Here is a 20,789-nt window from a genome sequence, read left to right as displayed (position 1 = left end):
AAAAAATTTAATTAATTAAAATCAATGAAGAGAAAATATGTTTGAGATGTTTCATTAATGAAATCCAACAAATGGGAGTTCCCTTTATATAAAGTAATAAAGTTCTCTTCATTTGAAAGTTTTCAAAGCATATTTCAGGTGGATAATAATTATGAGGAAAATTACTCCCTATATGACTGAGGGTGAGAAACTCTATAGAAGGGACACCGTAAGACAGCTACACGAGGAGTAACATGAATTTCTGACAGAGTCAAACCAGATGCAAAGAAGAGCAATTGTAACTACGGTAAATATGGCAATAACCCTATGGACAGGAAGCAGTAACTGACTACAAGGGAGCAACTGAAGAAATCCGCACTGAGCACCTGTTATTTTATAGCAATGGTTAACTTAAATGTATGTAAATTTAGTAATTTTTCCATAATGTGAAATGCACTCAGCAAACCACAAGATTCAAACTCTAGGTCTGAATTATTTGGAGTTTGACAATCAAATTACCACCTGGAGAGGCCGTCGTGTAGGTACTTTCTGGTTATGAATGTGGACTCTGCAGGCCAAATGCACAGATTTCCATCCCACTCCTGCTAGTGTTGGCCTTGCCTCAGTGACTTGACCTCTGTGGGCATCAGTGTCTTCACTCAAACACAGGGATAATGCTAGCAGCAGCAGCACTGATTTTATATAAAGATGCCACAATATCTTTCAGCTGTCCTTTTGTTCTCTGATTTTACCACGATATAGAGCCAGGCTGTCCACTTTGCAAGACCAGAAATAGGTCTTTATCTATAAATCCAAAGCCTACCACATTCTCAAGAATAACTTTATAATAACTAAAACTGCAAGAGATGGTAAGTAACTAAGAATGCCAATCCTTAAAAATAATTCCATGAGGTAAACATCATTTTACTCCTGTGTCACAAGAGGAAACTGAGGTTTAGAAGTTTAAGGCTCCCAAGATAACAGAGCAGCTAAATGGCAGAGCTGCTCTTTAAACTTAGCCTGTAACACTCCAATACCACCCTGCAATAATAGTTCCCATAAATGTTTTTATTCTGCAATAAAGATCTATAAGGACACCTACATTTTTATAATCTAGCACAGTGGTTCACAAAGTGTGATCTGGGAAGTCCTGGGGGTCCTCAAGACCTTTGCAGAGAGACCGTGAGGTCAAAACTATTTTCATAATACGGTGAAAACATCATTTGCCTTTTTTATTCTCATTCTCTCATGAGCAGACAGTGAAGTTTTCCAGAGGCTATATGACCTGTGATGTCACAACAGATTGAATGCAGAAGCAGATATAAGAATCCAGCTGTTTTCTATTACGCCAGACATTAGAGAAACTTGCAAAAATATAAAAAATGCAGACTTCTTGCTAAAGTTCATTTTTTAGTTTTAGAAAATAATATCTTTTCATTAAAATGTTATTTATGTCACCATGTAATGAGTTTATTTTTAAATAACCAATACATATTTTTTTAATTTGTTGTTTTAAGTTGGAATATACCAAAAATCTCAGATATAATGCACTTAAACAAAAGTTCATTGGGGGCCTTAATTTTTACGAGTCTAAAGGGATCCTAAGAACAAAAAGTTTCAGAATGTGGAAGAACACTCATAGCGTTTATGACATTGTCAGTACAGAAGCACAGGTGAGGAAAACAAGATTATGCAAGGAGTGGTTTTCAATGAGCACCTAATTTAGCTTGACTGTTATCTGGGCACCCTGAAATTGAATGTCATTTTTATCACTGCATCCACCCAAACTGAGGGCATTTTTTTCCATGATGAAAGACTTTCCAAGAGATTATTGCCAGGTGATACTATGTGATTTTTAAAAATTGTATGGGAGTAAAGTGGAATATGCATTAGGAAGTGAGAAGTTGAATGCCTTTATCATGAGATTTTATTGTGTGTGTTTTAATAGGACTTCAAATTTTAAAAGATATCAAGGAATTCCTTCAATATGGTATATTGAAAGGGTGTGAAGTGCTTAGCTTGCCATAGACTGTGATGAGCCTTTCACTTAAAAAAAAAAAAAAAGTATGTATGTGAGCTATAAAAATGTAGCCATAATGAAATTCTATGTAATTGCCATATTATATATCACAGTATGTGTTATATACTATGAGATAGATATAGGTATAGAAAATATAAATAAACTAGTTAAGTGAGAGAAGAAATTAGGAGGTTCGCTTGATTAGTGTGACAACTTGCTTAATACATGGGTGGGTAGCTACCTAAATGTTCACCATACAAATTAACATCCCTATACATAACCTGTGATATTTAGATGCTGCTTGTCATCTCCTGTTTTTGAGCAAAGTAACTGTAGAAAATCTGTATTACCAAAATTCTTTTATTACGTGTCTTTTATGGGTTTTTAACAATCTTTTCTGCCTTATTTCTCCTGTATAGAGAGTAGTAGAGCATAGACAGAAATAATTCTCACATACTTAGACTAATGCTAAGGGTTGCAATATGTAATAACCGCAGCCTTCAAGAATGAAAATGATGATGAAAATATATTAACAAAACAATACCGATTTGCTAGACAAAGTTTGGCACATGCATGCATAATCTACATCAAAATAGAGGGATGGGAAGAATGCAGTAGTAAAAATACCTGTCCTTTTAATAAAACAGGATCAAAATACTTTACGCCAGACATTTTGACTCCAAGATTTCCAGGTCACTATTTGACTTAGATTCTTTCAAGTAAGTATAAAAGAGCAAAATATGTGAAAAGAAGACTGCGAAAATAAACATATGACAAGCAAAAGGCCATAAGCTACTTCTTAAACACAAAGAAAATACAATTAAATGCCTTTGACACAGATAGGAAGTCATTTTCTTAAAGCAGGTGGTGGTGTGGAAGAAAGAAAGAGACTTGAGCTTAATACCTAATGTTATTAGAGGTAGAGAGCATAAACTCAAGACTATTTTTCTCTCTGCTTTACATAAAGATCAACTCCTGAATTAAAAATTTGAGTTGCACGTGGGATATTTAGTTTCCTAGATGACCTGTAATGGTCGCCCAAGATACACATTGGCATATGAAATATAAGCTGTTTATATTATGCAAATGATCAAATAACAAGAAGGATCCTGAAAATGTTCTTTAAGGTAACAGAAATTTTCACTTGATAAAATAAATTTAGAGTATATCAAAAATACTTAAACGTATACTATTAATCACATAGGAATAATATTAAATAATATTTAATATTAATAACAATTAATTAATACTAATCATATAATCTTTAGGAATGCATCCTAAAGAAAGAATCTGACAAGGGCTCCAAAATGTTATGAATAGGGAAGTTTATGTCAGGATTGCTTAACAACAGAATATAATGTCAACTGGTTAAGCAAATTATGGTATATCCATATACTGAAATACTAATGTAGTCATCAAGAACAATAATGATGACCTTTGATGAAAAGAAATGTGTTAGCAAAATATTGTTTAATTAAAAAGTAAGTTAAAGTCAGGGCAAAGTAGCATAACCCTTGATACTATCTTGGCTAAAAAATTACATATGTGTGTCTATCTGGAAGGTATGTAATAAATAATTAAAAGATTAAAGTTCATCTTTGGTGAAATTATAGATTCCTTAGATAAACTAATTTTGTACTTTGTCCTGTAATAAGTATTGCTTTGTAGTGATGAATACATTTTTATAAAAATTAATATATATAAAAGGATACTGACCCATTTCACATAAAAGTTAAGAAAGAAGCATTTTTCCTGATCCAACCAGTCATATCTATGACAAACTTTGCAAATATCTTCAGAACAATCTTTCTGGACTGGCTGACATGCTTTTTCTTTCTCTCTAAAAAGCTAAAAGACAATGCAGACTATGCACACTTTTTTCGTAGAGCTTTATTTTTCAAACCACACTTTAATTTATAAAACAACAACAACAACAAAAAAAAACCATAGATTTTTCTTCTTGAAAGAATAAAGAATTTTTATTTAGGTGATTTTATAATAGAGTAATAACTCTAAAGTTAAATACATAAAAATAATTGACCATTCTCTTCCATCACTGTCAAATTGGAACATGAATTTCATCTTTTATGTGATGTTGGAAAGAATGATTTCTTCAAGGTACCGGAAAGCGACAACCAGTAGAAGCCTCTGCAAGAAAAGCAGATTTTGTTAGTATGCAGAAAAACGTGCTACACCTGACTGATTACAAGTAATCCGAGCAAATAACAGATAATCAGGATCAATTTCTCTCTAAGCAGACCAGCAGATACCCACAAAGTTAGTAAATTTGACTCATGGTTTAAAAGGCTAAGTTTATCCAATTATCCATAGCAATAATGTTAAGAGTATTTATAACCGTCAATTACAGAACAACAAAGCATTAGAGTAAATTCCCATCCTCGTGAATAATTTTTTTCCTATTGTATCTTGACCAGTTGTACTGATCCAGCAAGAGTTGAAATTTAAAACCAATCAATTTGAGACCTTTGTTAACAGGACCCAAACTAATATGGATCACTGAAATTAGTGGATGTTTTTTCTTAAATCCAACTTCCTCCTCCACTGACTCTCTTTATCAAAACAGCCAATAAGCCAAACTGCAAGATAACCCGAGCTTGCCTTTTGCTTCTGGTTGAAGTGCTTAATTAGAGTGCCCTAAATATAGACCCAGAAGAAAAGAATCTGTATCATCACAAAAACTGCCCTTAAGCTAACAGCTAAATTATTTAGAATCTGCTATACTCAGAAGATGAAAACCACAACATGTTAACAGAAAAACTTCAAACCGGAGCTGTCAAACTTGCACAAAACCATTGTTAGACCTGGAATAAAGTGAAAGTAGAAACATCACTAAATTTCATTTAGTTTGTCTGGCAAAGTGAGTTGACTCAATAAACTTCAGCCTTACATACCTCCTCACCTGGATACATTAGCCCAAAGCTGTAGGAAGAAAATATGGCTAACTCTTAATAGGGCATATATAACTGACATAATATCTTTAATCACATTTTTTTCAGAATTCTACCTGCCTACAACTCGCTGTTTGAATTACAAATTACTTAGGGTGAGGAGAAGCACTGAAAAATTTATATCATGTAAGCTCCAAGAAAATTTTCTTTGACAATTTCCATCTGGCACATTGCATTTGACAGTGGCAACCCTCATTCTCTTGTATGATGTAATGTATCATGACTGGTATAATCCAGGCAGATCATCTCAAAGGAGCACTCTGCCAAGAACACCCCATGGGAAGTAACTTTCTTCATGGGTAATGAATGTATAACAGATAAATCCATTTTATGTTCCCTGACATGATATGGCCTACAGCGATGACTTACAAAGCATTTTTGTCAAATTATTTTATTTTTGTCATTTGGCTATTTAGTAATTATGTATAAAGAAATATTCTAATATCATAGTTATATCATATGTATAAAATAAGTAGGTCATAAAGCTCAGGCTGGATGTGGAGTGAGAGCAGGGAAAATTCTTAGGAAAATCGTGTTATACAATATTAGATTCATAATATTGTATAATTCTTTTTAACTCAAGAAACATTTTATAACTATCACAGATAATTGACATCAAAATTAACCAAATTGCCTGTCTCCACAACCCAAATTCACTGAGTAAATATTCAGCTCTTCAATTTACCTATTGTTTTCATTATCCATTACTGTATAACAGACTACCTCAAATGTTAGGGGCTTAAAACAACATTTATTATCTCACAGTTTCTCTAAATCAAGAATCCAGTTATAACTTAGGTGAGTATTCCAGCCCTGAGCATCACTCAAGACCCAGGATTCACTTCCAAGGTCATTTATGTGGTGGTTGGCAGGATTCAGATCTTAGAAGGCTGTTGTACTCATTCATGCCTCATTTCTCATGAGCTATTGGCTGGATGTTTCCCTCAATTCCTTGTCAGGTAGACTCTCCAAAGAATAGCTCATAAAATGGCCATAGCAAGAGAGAGCATAAGAGAATGATAGCGGCTCAAACACAGAAGTAATATTCCATCAATTTAGCCATTTGCTGTTCATTAGAAGCAAGTCATTAGGTCCAGCTCATGCTCAACGGGATTCCATGAAAACATGAATACCAGGAAGTAGAGTTCATTCATTGAGAGGCATGTAAGAAGCTACCTACCATTCATTCACACTGTTGTTATAAAAATGAATAGTCTGAAAAATATTTTTATTCATTTAATTAACATATATTAAATCATGACTCCTTGTTAGAGAGTCACACATGAAAAGAAAGTGATTTGTTTTACAAAAAAACCTACTGATTTCAGCAGCAAAAAGTCTAAACCTCAAAGGAGAAAGTAAAGTCAGATCCTAATGTAAAATACGTATCATTTTTGCAGGATCATTCTTTTTGGCTCTTTACTTCAGTCATCTATGTCACATTTCTTCCTTTCCTTGGCAAGATGATGTCAAAATTAATACCTAGTGCTGAGAGAATTGGTGATCCTTCAGTATTATATGGTTACCACAGGCTCACTATTGAAATGGGCAGCATCAGAGTCAAAAGTTCATACTGAGAAGCACCTACTTCCATTTACAGTCAAAAGAGCAGGATTTTCCTTCACTTATTTAATAACATACAGTGAAATAATATATAGATAACACTAATATAACTAATTCATAATCACTCCTTACTGTCAGCCAAAGCACTTACCTACTAACTAACACACATTCATTTACATATATACTTATTAATATATGGATATCTACATGTAAACTCAAGAAGTCTCTATTAATTGATGGCTATTAATATTCCTGAGATACTTATAGTGCAATTAGATGAAAATTACTCAACTTTCAAAGCCTGGAGTTTCTGCCAATCCCCTTCAATCAGCACTGAGACCCACTAAGTATCAAAGATGTCAAGACAATTACATAATAAATATAAAGTGATTCTGCTTACTTTGTACTCAACTAGACAGGTTTACACACATTTCGAATTTACTTCTTCTGAGTGAATAAAATAGTATGCTTAGAGAGCTGGTTACTTTATTGCTGCTGAGAAAATTATTTTTAAATTCCTAGCATTGCTTTTTTAATCCCGAGTTATTTGGTTTTGTTCCCCCAACAATAATACATAGGCAGATCCTGGTAGAATGTTTGAATTGTTTTTGTTTTTTTCTGGTACAAAATCTATATTAATATTATATAAAGTATACCCTAATATGTATGTAGTGTCTTTTTAAACTTAAAAAAAGTAAAATAAATGCTATGTCATCGGATCTAAATTTAATTGAATATCTACTACACTTAAGGTGCTTTACTAATGCTAAAATGTGCTTCAAATTTTTCCACTTTTAAAAGTTCTGCAGTTTGTTAGAAACTTCAATACAAATAAATTCATGTGTTGATTTTAAATAGCAGCAATAGGGATCCCTGGGTGGCGCAGCGGTTTAGCGCCTGCCTTTGGCCCAGGGTGCGATCCTGGAGACCCGGGATCGAATCCCACGTCGGGCTTGGGTCCAGGGCATGATCCTGGAGACCGGGGATGGAGTCCCACGTCAGGCTCCCTGCATGGAGCCTGCTTCTCCCTCTGCCTGTGTCTCTGCCTCTCTCTCTCTCTCTCCCTCTGTATGACTATCATAAATAAATAAAAAAAAAACACTAAATAACAGCAATATAAGAAAAACAAAACTCAGCCTTTTATACACTGAGAATTCTAATAGGTAAGCTGAAAAAGAATATCTTACCACTTGCCTTAAATATTACCTAGCTAGTGGGTTGTTATGCAATAACAGAATCGCCTTTCTCCCACATTCATAGTTGTATTGTGCATATATTTTTTTTCTTCATAAAGGGAGCCATTTCACACTGAGCACCACCTATGTTTATAGAGAAGACAATTTCTACCACTACTTTCTTTTGCAAAAATAAATGTATGTGTATATGTATTACTATATTCAACATCCTCATTTTCAGATTACACAAATAATAAGTTCTTATTTAGTAAACATATAATCCTAGTTTTTTTTCCTGCTCTTCTCAATGAAACATTTGGAGATACACATTAGCAGATGTGACTGCTTGTATTGCATTGAGGAATGTCCATGTTAAAGAACAAAAGCAGAAAAGGACATTTCAGAGAATGAAGAAAAAGGATTCTTTAGAGAAGTCAAAGATGTTAGTAGAGAATGTAGAATTAAGAAAAGAAATAGCTTTCCAAGGTCTTCTGGTGAATTTTATTGCAGATTTATTTCACTTAAACATAGTATCTGCTAAAATGAATTAGAGATGAAACAGACTGCCAGCCTGCACCACCAAGCCCTGACTCATCTCAGCACCTAAACTGCATGGAGGTCTATGGCAAATTAGACTCCAAAATTCATATGGAAGTACAAAGGATCTAGGATAGCCAAAACAATTTTGAAAAAGAACAACATTGGGACTTATACTACCTGACTGCAAACTTACTATAAAGCTACAGTAATCAAGACAGTGTAATATATATAGCTCAAGGAGACAGAATAGAAAATCTAGGGGAAAAACATCTCATACCTATGGTCAATTAATTTTTGACAAGGTGTCAAGGCAATTCAATGGGAGAAAGGACAGCATTTTCAACAAATGGTGCTAAGGCAACTGCATATTCATATACAAAAAAATAAACCTATACTTTAACCTCACACTATGCATAAAAATCAACCCACAATGGATCAAAGACCTATGTGTAAGAGCTAAAACTATAAAATTTCCAGAAAAAAAATAACAGAAAATTTCTTTGACCTTGAGTTTAACAAAGATGTCTTAGAAATGACACAAAAAGCATAATCCATAGAAGAAAAAATTGATTTAAATTGAACTTTATTAAAATTAAAAACTCTTACATGTCAAAAGATATAACTTTAAAAGAAAAAGATAGAATTAAGAAAGTGAAATATCAACTCAGATTGGGAGAATACTTCCAAAGGTTGAATTATATGGTATGTAAACTATAGTTGAATAAAATTGTTTGAAAAAAAAATCCTCAAACCAGGGCTTGTGAATACCCAGAGGTACAGGATTAAACATCCATTTTATTCAATGATAATTTCGTACATTAATGTCAAACATTATTATTTCATGGAAACAAATATATGTGCTGTAGAAATTGGTAATGAATGAAAACAACCCAAATGAGAACAGAGGATATTTATTCAAAGCTTGCTATAACAAGGTAATCAGCACCCCCATCACTTGGGTTTAGAGGAAACTCAAAGGCAGACATGGATATGGAAAAGCTTTGTCAAGAAAAAAGGGAAGCCTCCAGGTATGCTCTGATTGGAAACTGTTGCTATGGTAGAGGTAGGAGCAGACTAATTAAAAATGAACCACCCTAGGTAATAGGTTTGGAGAGCATATCTGGCCTTATTTGCCCAGTCCTGAGTTGGAAGTTGGGGCAAAAAGAGGAAACTTGACAGTTACTGACTAAGCCTTCACCATCTTGGGCTGTTTGTTGGGTGGGTTGTGGTTTGGTTTCCGGAACAGGTTGCTAAAGAAATTGTGGTCTGGAATCAGGTTTCTTACATGGGTCAGAATCCTATTGTCCTATAGGCTTTGGAAACTGTCTCTTCCTATCTTCAGTCTCTCAAGTTAAATGCCAAATCTGACAAACAAAAGACAAACATTGCATGAGGTCAGATAGACCATACTTCACTCCTTCTTTCTTCCTCTTTTAAAAGCTCTTCACACTTCATGCAAACAGACCTCCGGCAATTGGCTCTACTAGTTTTTCAGATCATCTAAAGTTGTCTTAAATTCAAGCTGATGTTACTACCTCTTCTACCAAGTTTGCCATGTATTTTTGATGAGGGGGACAACAGCTTATATTTATAGAAAGCCCTCTGGAAGCACCTGGTCTCTTAATTTCCTCCCTCTATACAAAAAGTGTTATCAGCCATTCTGCAAGTGTTAATTTAATCCCATGTTATGAGAAAATTATCATCATCATGCCATTTCAAAAATAGGGAAAGTGAGTCTTGGTAAGGTTAGATCATTTATCCAAGGCTACCAGGTGCATGACCAATCAGGAATTCCACCCTAGGTTTGTGTGACTGCTGAGCCACATCTTCAACCACAATATTGCTTATTGGAGAAAGCAATGATGTATCTACTTGGGGATATTCTTTCTGGATTCAAGTATAGCAAATATAGTCTCACCTCACTCTTTGGCATGTTCCGTGAATGCCCTGAAGTTCTGTTGTCATCAGCTATTTGCCCTTCAAAGCACACCTGGCACATAAAACATGTCTTAGGCATTTTTTTTCTAAAAATTCCTACAAAAATTATAGCAAAATTCCTACAAAGATTATATTTCTACCAAAATTCCTACAAAATTCCTACAAATTCTCATGATCTCTGTTAGTAATGTTAGTGGCACCCAGTTTCTTAACCCTTAATCATTTGTCTGAAATAAGTATCAATTTATAAATACAGTCAAGAAAGTTACTATATCTAATTTTATTGGATTGGTTATTTGGATTTCCACATGTGCCACTGAAAGCAGCAACCCAGAAAGTTTTCAGAAATCCTGGTTGTGAAGAAAGGAGGTCTAGAAGCATTTTCTCTCTTAGACATTTTCACCCCCTACCTGTTTCCTTTAGGGGTCCCTGCACAACCACCTCCCACCCAACCCATTCACACTCAACCCATTATTAAAATATAGGAAGGTGGGGTACCTGGGTGACTCAGCCAGTTAAGTGTTTGGCTCTTGATCTCACCTCAAGTCTTGATCTCAGGGTCACGCCTTCAAGCCTGGCACCAGGCTCCACCCTGAGTGTAGAGCCTACTGAAAAAAATAAAATAAAACAAAGGAAGGTGGATCAGGTTATTGAAAGTATTCTCCAGGTATCATTGTTCCATATATTACGCTGCCAGGCCTCGCTCATATTCACTGCTGGCATAGCTTACTAGCACAGTTAGTGGGTGACAGTTTTAATTTAAATAAATCACTTGAAAACCTATGAGTTATTCCTGAAGAGAACATGCACAGCCTTGGCCTACCGATTTCTACTAATAGTACAGATTTTTATCCCCCTGATTATATTTCTATCATAAATCCCACTTTTCTACAGATCCAAATTTCCCACAAAACTGTGTTTTGAGAATTATATTACTACAAACAAGCTGTTTGGTTTCATTTCAAGTAACTTATTAATCGGGTTTCACTCACTGTTCCTGGCTACACTGCTTATCTGAGCTATGCCTTTTCCTTTTCACTCCAGGGGAGTAAGAACTGTTTCCTGGAATGAATGGGCATCATTCACAGATGACCTCGTGAGTTTCTCACACTGATCCTGTGATGCAGAATCAGTAGTCATCCTCCAAGGATATTTTCTCTTTTGCTACACAGACTATCTTCTGTTGAGATTATGATTTTAAAAATCATAATAAATATAGAAAAAGAGCTATTACACTTCAAAAATCAAAGGTGTCCTCAACAGATTGTATCCTTTGCAATCCAAAAATTTTATATTTTAAAATCAGTGCAGTAACTTCTGGTTCTCAGCTCCTTATAGAAAATCATCAAACAGTATGATGTCATTAGTAATGAGAGGTGTTGAAATAATTTTAATAGTAATAATTAGAATGTCAATCATATAAATGATTTACTTTCTCTTCTAAATTAGAATGGATTCAGGGTTATCCCCTGAATAGTACCACTCTCTCACTCACTTGCTTTCCTATCTGCTTTCTAAAATTGGAAGAAATAGTTGAAGTTGCAGGTAAAGAGAATTAGACATAACCTGCAATTTATTTTTCCACTGCCACATCCCTTAGTGAGCTATCATTAATGATATGCCATTAATAACTACAGCAATTATGAATCATTATAATGCTTTGGCACTGATTTTGTATTTGGTTCCATTTTCATTTTAGTTTTACCCATGAATAAATTTTTATTAAGAAAAGAGAAATAAGGAGACCACAGCAAGGCATTTATAGCACAAGTTTTCAAGTACCTTCTTTGTACAGGAAAAGGAAAACTTTTTTCAAAGGGAGACTTTCATAGAACTCCAAAATATAAAACAGAAATGTGAAATTGCTCTAATTCAAACCCTGGGCCAGAGACCAGTCTGCCCATTTAGCCTTTAGCTGCTCCCCTTTGTTGAGACTTGAAGTACATCCACAGATGTGGATGTGATTCTACTGACCAGTATTTTAAAACCAGTGGTCTCCATTAGCCTGACACATGAACCACCATGATGCTATTGACATTGAGTGACAGTCCAAATGACCAAATCAAATGAAGACCAAGTGATGATGCTGGTGATATTAGCCATGATGTTCTTCATGTGATGGGTTAAAAATCCATAAATAGTCTTAGTTAGCAAGAAGATATATTTAATAATAGTGCCTTCTTTAGTGTTGGGCATGGAACCTAACAAAGGGCTTGAACTCAGAACTCTGAGATCAAGACCTGAGCTGAGATCAAAAGTTGGATACCTAACTGGCTGAGCCACCCAGATGCCCCATTAATAGTGCCTTCTTGAAGAGGTAACTGCACTCCCATGTTCACTACAGTATTATTCACAATAGCTAAGATATGGAAACCACCTAAATGTCCATCAACAGAATGGATAAACAAAATGGGATATATCTATGTATACTCAATGTGTGTGTGTGTATACAATGATACACATACACACACATGCACATGCGCTGGAATATTATTTAGCTTATTTTTCAGCCTTTTAGGAAAAGGAAGTCCTGCTTTGTGCAACAATATGAATGAAACTGGAAAACATTATAAGTAAAGCCAGACGCAAAAAAGACAAATACAGCATGTTCTCACCTAAGCTATATGTGGAATGTAAAGGAGTCAACTCATAAAAACAGAATAGAAGGGTGTTTGCAGGAGTGAGGGTTGGGAAGTAAAAATGGGGAGACATTGGTCAAAGGTATGATAGTATAATTGTGAATAGTATTTGTTGCTTTACATCTCCATAATTTTTTCAGAAGGTCAAGATCCAGATGTGCCCATTTGAGTGTGTTGTGGCAAGAAAAGAACACGTTGAAGTAACTCTTTTCCATTGTTTGAAGTACTTATTCTTAATCTACCTTATTTTTATTATCCTTTCATTCAGGCCTTGATTCAATTGTTACAAAACTGATTCAATGAGTTAGCAAAATAGAAAGATGTTATATTTTAGGCAATTTATAAAATTAACCACATACCAAAATGTATCAGGAAAGAAAATTTGTCAGAGAAGGATTTATTCTAAAATAGAATCTTTTACATTTAGAAGTCAGCAGATTAAAAAAAGAGTGTGAGTGTTGAATTCAGCACAGATCTACCTCAACTTGTGATGGGATTACATCCCAATATCCCAATATATCCATTTTAAGTCAAAAATGCACTTAATGCATTACACCTAACCTACCTATATCATAGCTCAGACCAGGCTACCTTAAATGAGCTCAGAACACTTACATTAGCCTACACTTGGACAAAATTGTCTAACACAAAGTCTATTTTATAATGAAATGTTGAATATCTCATGTAATTTGTTGAATACTGTGAAAAACAGTGAAAGTGAAAAACAGAATGTTGTATGTGTACAGAATGGTCATAGTTGTATTGGTTTATCCTCATGAGCACGTGACTGACTGGGAGCTACCCAACATCATGAGAGAATATTTTACCACTTATGACTAGCCCACAAAAAGATCAAAATTCAAAATTCAAAGTGTGGTTTCTATGGATTCTGTGTTGCTTTTGCATCATTGTAAAGTCTAAAAATCATAAGTTGAACCATTATAAGCCAGGACCATCTGTATTGTTCATCATTTTTCTAAGATAATTTTTTCCTCCAAAGTATATGGTTAAAAATTTAGAAACAATATTAACATGCTTCTCACTATGCTTTTTTTTTCCTGCAGTACATCTTTCTTGTAGCCTACTTCACACCACTCTCTGGGATGTGTAAGCAATCCCCATAGAAAAAATGAGATCCATCTATGCTCTGTACTTTTAAATTTTAAAATAAAACTGTTTCAATACACATAAAATAAAATAAAATAAAATAAAATAGGAAGAAAAATATTTCCCTCTTAGTTTAGACCTTGCTTGAAAAGTGGGCCAGGATAGCAATCATAAATTATGAATAAAATGTGAAATGTAGATTGTAATTACATCAATGTATATCAAAATCCTCCTAAAGGCTATGGGAATCCTCTTTCTCAAACTGGGGACTTGCTAATTTTTTTTTCCATATTTACTTTTTAAATGGTCAAAGCAAGAATTATTCAGAGTGGAAAGGAAAGTCTTTGAGGAGTTCCTTATATTTTAATTTCCAATGTATCCTTGTTAGGGTTTATTTTCTTGATCCTAAGGAAAAACTCCATTTCAAAAGAAATAAACCAGGGCTAGTTTAGTAAATACCTAAAAAGTAGATTCTGAATTTTGCTAGCAAAGTAACAACTGAATAGTAAGTGCTAAATATATACATTTGTTCAATTAACTAATTACTATGTTGATTCTTAAAAATTTCCCTCTCTCATTGGCCTTATGATGATGTATTGGATGGGAAAGAAGACACAAAACACTCCAACTAAGGTTTTTTCCTCTTCCTCCTGAGAAGCCAAAAGGTAAAATTTCTTTATCCTTAGAGTTACTGGAAAGATTCCTTTTTCCAATTTATTCATCTCTCTCTCTCTTTGTGTATTCTTGCTGGTCCACAGAGAGGTTACTAAACTTTGAGCATGTACAGAGATAAATTTTAGATTAAGATACAAACTATTTGTCTTGCTGTAATATTGGACTGTTAGCCTTTTCAATGTTGTTGTTTTAACTTATGTATTTATTTATACCCCAATTCATACAAAAAGAGTTTGAACTTAGAATTCTCCTAAGTCCTTTGTGTACCTCACTTAATTAATCATATCTAATACTTACCTAGGAACTGTGGAGTTTAAAAACACGAAGAACAGGGTGTTCCTGCCTTCCAGGAAATAAAAATATAACAGAATAAAAAGATATAAACCACTCTAACCACTGGCATACAAAGTCTAAGATAAAATGTGCACTATGAAAGTACTTGGAAGAAAAGAGACATTTTACCAGGAAGTTAGCTAAAATGCATGGCCATTCTACCTCTTTAATCCTAATGGCATTTGCCAGTACTGATTCATCTCCACATCCCACTTCTACATCAGCATATATGTATTTGTGTTTATAAGAATGATTGTGAATTATTAAGATATGGTGAAATTAATTTTATTCTTTATACTAAAGTTAGGAAGTGTGTAATACAGTTTTCAGGATTTCAATTAGGTTGAGTTCAAATCATTTTTTAGCTCATTTTTTAAGCATACAGTTGTCCAAAACTGGCATTTACCCAGAATACCTAATTCCCCTAGGACTCTGGATAAACTGAATGTAGCTATGTATTCTTATTATTTCACTTTATGCTTTAATTGTTTTAAGTACCATGTCTTTAAATAAGAATTCTCAATATGATTATATACATTGCTTAATACAATTCTGGCCAAGTACTAGGCATTTAATTTTGCTGATATGTATGCAATTTTAAGGATCTCAGTATTTATTTCATGCAAAATTCAGTGCAATTCGGATAATATTGAAAAGAGCATGCATTACATCTCATTTATAAAAAAAAAAAAAAAACAAAGTGGAACAATCTAAAAATCCTTCAATAAGGAAATAGTGCATAAACTACAGCACATAAATACAAAATATAGTGTTTCCTTTAATAAAAATTTAAGTACATTAATACATTCTTATGTGAAAAGGTATCTTCAAGTTTTAGCTTCTGACCAAGATGCAGTGAGAGAAACCAGATTTATATTGCCCTTCCCCCAAAAGACCACAACTCCAAAAACCAGACAAAATACATGAAACAATAATTTTCAAGGGATTGAACATTAGGAAATGAAGGACAATGGGACAATGGTCCCTGAGGGACAGGTAACAAATCCTATGACTTCACTATAAAACATTTCCAGGCAATGGTACAGAGTGAAGGAATCCAGGTAAAGCTCATTAGTTCCCTTGAGATAAGAAGAGAGATCTGAAAGCTCAGGAATCCAAAGGGCCTGGAGTTTGTAGGGTAGGACACCATAAAATAAATGCACAGAAAAAGAGCTCCGAAGATTGCAGAGGGTCCCCCCTCAATCTTTGGCTACATTCTCACCAATATTGACATAACTGCCTACATAGAAAATCCAGCAGATTCTGCAAAAATGTTACCAGAATCAATAGATCAGGTTAGCAAGATTACAGGATCAATATACAAGATCCACATACAATGTATTTCTATATACTAGAAACAAAGAATTAGAAACTGAAATTTATCATTGAAAAAAATAGTGTCCTACCCCATTACAATGGGGACTTTATGCCAGGTTGGCAAGGCCAGTTCAACATTCAAAAAATCAATTAATGTATATGATACCAAAAGTATACACAATGAATGCAAAAGTCAAGGAGTGGGACTACACCAAAGTAAAGAGCTTTGCACAGTAAAGGAAACTATCAGCAAATAAAAAGGCAACCAACATAATGGGAGAAAATATTTGCACACCATATATCTGATAAGAAGTTAATTCCAAAATATATAAGGAACTCATAAAACTCAATAGCAAAAATAAAAAATAAAAAAATTCAAATAACCTGATTTAAGAATGGACAAAAGACCTGAGTACACACTTTTCCAAAGAAGACACACAAATGATGAGGGGTACATGAAAAGATGCTCAAGATCACTAATCATCAGGGAAATGCAAATCAAAACTGCAATGAAGTATCACTTTACACTGTTAGGATAACTATCATAAAAAAGACAAGACATAACAGGTGTTGGCAAGGGTATAAAGAAAAACCCTTGTGTGCTGTTGGTGGCAATGTAAATTGGTATAGGCATTATGGAAAACAATATGGAAAATCCTCAAAAATATAAAAATAGAACTACTGTATGATCCAACAACAACCCATTTCTGGGAATATATCTAAAGGAAATGAAATCAATAACTCAAAGAGATATCTGTACTCCATGTTCATCTGCAACTTTAGTCATAATAGCCAAGAAAATGGAAACAACTTAAGTATTCATCCACAGATAAAATGGATTTTAAAAATGTTTCTCTCTCGGGGATCCCTGGGTCGCTCAGCAGTTGAGCACCGGCCTTCGGCCCAGAGTGTGATCCTGGAGTCCCGGGATCAAGTCCCACATTGGCCTTCCTGCATGGAGCCTGCTTCTCCCTCTGCCTGTGTCTCTGCTTCTCTCTCTCTCTGTATCTCTCATGAATAAATAATAAATAAATAATCTCAAATAAATAAATAAATAAATAAATAAATAAATAAATAAAAATATTTCTCTCTCTCACACACACACTAAAATATTATGATTTTACAATGAAAAAGAAACTTCCATTTGTGAAAACATGAATGAAAATGTAGAACATTATGCTAAGTGAAATAAGCCAGATACAGAAAGAAAAATGCCAAATGATCTCACTTATATTTGGAATCTAAAACAAAGGCAAACAAAAAACAAAGGCAAACAAAAAACAAAGCAAATTCATTGAACCAAAGAGCAGAACAGTGGTTATTAGGACTCGCAGATGAGGGAAATGGGAATGTGTTGATCAAAAGATACAAAGTTTATGTAGTTATGCAAGTTATACAGTTATGCAAGATGGAGATATCCCAGAGATATAACATACAGTGTAGTGACCACAGTTAGTAATATTGTATTATATACTTGAAATCTTCCAAATGAGTAGATGGTAAATGTTCTCACCACACACACACACACACACACACACACACACAGGTAACTGTGAGTGATGGATATGTTAACTAACTTGACTGTGGTAATCATTCTAAAATGCTCATGTATATTAAATCATCACATTTTACACTTTTAAAACTTTTGTACAACCTAAATATGTTTTTGTCAATCATACCTCAATAAAGCTGTGGGAAAGAAAGAAAAAAATCAATTAATATAATTTATCACATCAACAGACTAAACAATTACACGATCATATCAATAGATGCAGAAAAAAATTGACAAAATCAATATCTACTTAACAAACCAACCCTCATCAAACTATGAATAGAAAGGAACTTCCTCAATTTGTTAAAGAACATCTACAAAAAAACTATACCTAACAGCAGACTTAATGTTGAGAACCTAGAAGCTTTCCCACTAAGATCAGGAACAAAGCAAGGATTTCTTCTCTCACTGTTCCTCTTCAACATCACAGTGGAAGTCCTGGCTAATGCAGTAAGACAAGAAAAAGAAATAAAAGATACACAGTTTGGGAAGGAAGAAATAAAAGTCTTTGTTTGCAGATGACACAATTATCTATGTAGAAAATCCAAAGAATTGACTCACACAGAAAATTCTTGGAACTAATAAGTGATTTAAAGTTTCAGGTTACAAAGTTAGCATCCAAAAGTCAATTACTTTCTTATATACCAGCAATGACCAAATGGAGTTAGAAATTTAAAATGTAATACCATTTACATTGGCACCCTCCAAAATGAACTGCATCGGTATAAATCTAACAAATATGAAAAAATCTACATAAAGAAAACTAGAAAAACTATGATAAAGGAAATTAAAGAACTAAATAATGTTCATGGGTAGGGGGACTCAATATTGTCAGATGTCAGTTCTTCCTAACTTGATCCGTGGATTTACTGCAACCCAAATCAAAATCCCAGCAAGTTATTGTGGATATTGACAAGCTGATTCTAAAGTTTATATGGAGAATTAAAAGATGCAGAATAACCACCACAACACTGAAGGAAAGAACAAAGTCAGAGGACTGACACCACCTATTTCAAGACTAACTATAAAACTATGGTAATCAAAACAATGTGGTATTGGCAAAAGAACAGACAAATAGATCATTGAAACAAATATAGTCAACTGATTTTTGAAAAGGAGCAAAAGCCGTTCAGTGGAAAAAAGATAGTCTTTGCAACAAATGCTACTAGAACAACTGGATATCCATTTGCACAAAATAAATATAGATAATAGAATGTCCACCCTTAACAATTAATTCAAAATGATTCATAGATCTAAATGCAAAATACAAAACTCTAAAGCTCCTAGAAGAAAAAGTAGGAGAAAATCTAATGAACCTTGGGTTTGGTGATGACTTCTTTAGATAATCAGTAAAGGTATCATCGGTGAAAGAAAGAATTAATAAGCTGGACTTTATTAAAATTAAAAACTTATCCTTTGCAAAAAATACTGTCAGGAGAATAAGACAAGCCATATACTGGGGGAAATGTCTACAAAAACACATATCTAATAAAGGACTGTTATACAATATATACAAAGAACTCTTAAAACTCAACAATAGAAAATTAACAATCCAATTAAAAAATGGGCAAAAGATCTGAACAGACACTTCACCAAAGAAGATAAGCAGATGGGAAATTAACATATAAAAAGATGTTCCAAATGATACATTTTTAGAAAATTGCAAATTAAAACAATAGGATAACATTGCACATCTATTTAATGGCAAAAATCCCAAACACTTATAACACCAAATGCTGGAGAACATGTGGAGCAAGAGGGAACTCTCATTCACTGCTAGTGGGAATCTGAAATGGTATGGCCCTGTTGGAAGACAGTTTGTAGTTTCTTATAAAACTAAACATACTCTTACCACATGACCCAGTCAGTAATCATGCTCCATCATATTTGCCCAAAGAACCTGAGAACTTATGCCCTCACCAAAACCTTCATCAGGATGTTTATAGCTGCTGTATTCATAATTGTCAAAACTTAGAAGCAAACCAAGATATCCTTTGGTAAGTGAATGGATAAATAAACTGTGGTACATCCAGACAATAAAATATTAGTTAGCACTAAAGAGAAATGAGCTATCAAGGCATGAAAAGATATGAAGGAACCTTAACTGTGTATTACTAACTGAAAGAAGCCAACCTGAGAGGCTACATACTGTTGAGTCCGATACAAATGACATTCTAGAAAAGGCAAAACTTATAGACAGTAAAAAGAACAATGTTTGCCTGGGGTTAATGGGAAAGGAAAGATGAATTATGAAGAATGGAGAATTTGTAGGGGAGTGAAACTTTTTGTATGATACTATAATGGTAAATAGATATCATTATATATTTGCTAAAATCCATAGAATGTACAACATCAATAATGAACTCTAGTATAAACTATGTAAGTGATTATGATGTGTCAGTGTAGGCTCGTCAGTTGTAAGAAATGTACCACTCTGGTGTGAGATGTTGATAGTGAGGAAGATTGTGTGTATATGAGGATAGGGAGTATATAGGAACTCCTGTACTTTCTCCTCTGTTCTGCTGTGAACCTAAAATTGCTCATTAAAAAAAAAAAAAAAAAACAGAACAAAACAAAACAAAAAACCCTACACTTTTCTTCCTTTTAAAGATGGAACCAAAAAACATGAAATGATGAATCAAAAAAAACATGAGACCAAACTGCCAAAACATGGAAAAGACCTGCACAAAACACCACTGAGAAGAATTAAAGATCTAAGTAAACAGAGAGCTATGCCATATAATAATAAAGTGGAATATTCAGCATTGTTAATATTTCAGTTCTCCCAAATGGATGTATAGCCCATCACAATCAAAACCAAAATCTCAGGGATCCCTGGGTGGTTCAGTGGTTTGGCACCTGCCTTTGGCCCAGGGCGTGATCTTGGAGGCCCGGGATCGAGTCCCTCGTCCGGCTCCCTGCATGGAGCCTGCTTCTCCCTCTGCCTGTGTCTCTGCCTCTCTCTCTCTCTCTATCATGAAT

The 20,789-nt window shown here is 34.1% G+C and overlaps 1 long non-coding RNA gene across 1 annotated transcript in view; it reads right to left on the bottom strand.

Annotated features, from left to right (window-relative positions):
- Nucleotides 1-3,995: 3,995 nt before the first annotated feature.
- LOC121472150 overlaps nt 3,996-20,789 on the bottom strand; it is a 121,194-nt gene continuing 104,400 nt past the window's right edge. Inside the window, exons 3-5 of the long non-coding RNA XR_005982783.1 lie at nt 10,683-10,792; nt 10,165-10,236; nt 3,996-4,147 (exon numbers count right to left, since the gene is read on the bottom strand). This is a non-coding gene — a long non-coding RNA (uncharacterized LOC121472150). The remainder of the gene's footprint in view (nt 4,148-10,164; nt 10,237-10,682; nt 10,793-20,789) is intronic.

Source organism: Vulpes lagopus, chromosome 11 (genome assembly GCF_018345385.1).
Source record: "Vulpes lagopus strain Blue_001 chromosome 11, ASM1834538v1, whole genome shotgun sequence".
Lineage (NCBI taxonomy): Eukaryota > Metazoa > Chordata > Mammalia > Carnivora > Canidae > Vulpes > Vulpes lagopus.
The sequence above is the reverse complement of the archived record's forward strand: the minus strand, read 5'-3'. Positions and strand labels throughout refer to the sequence as shown.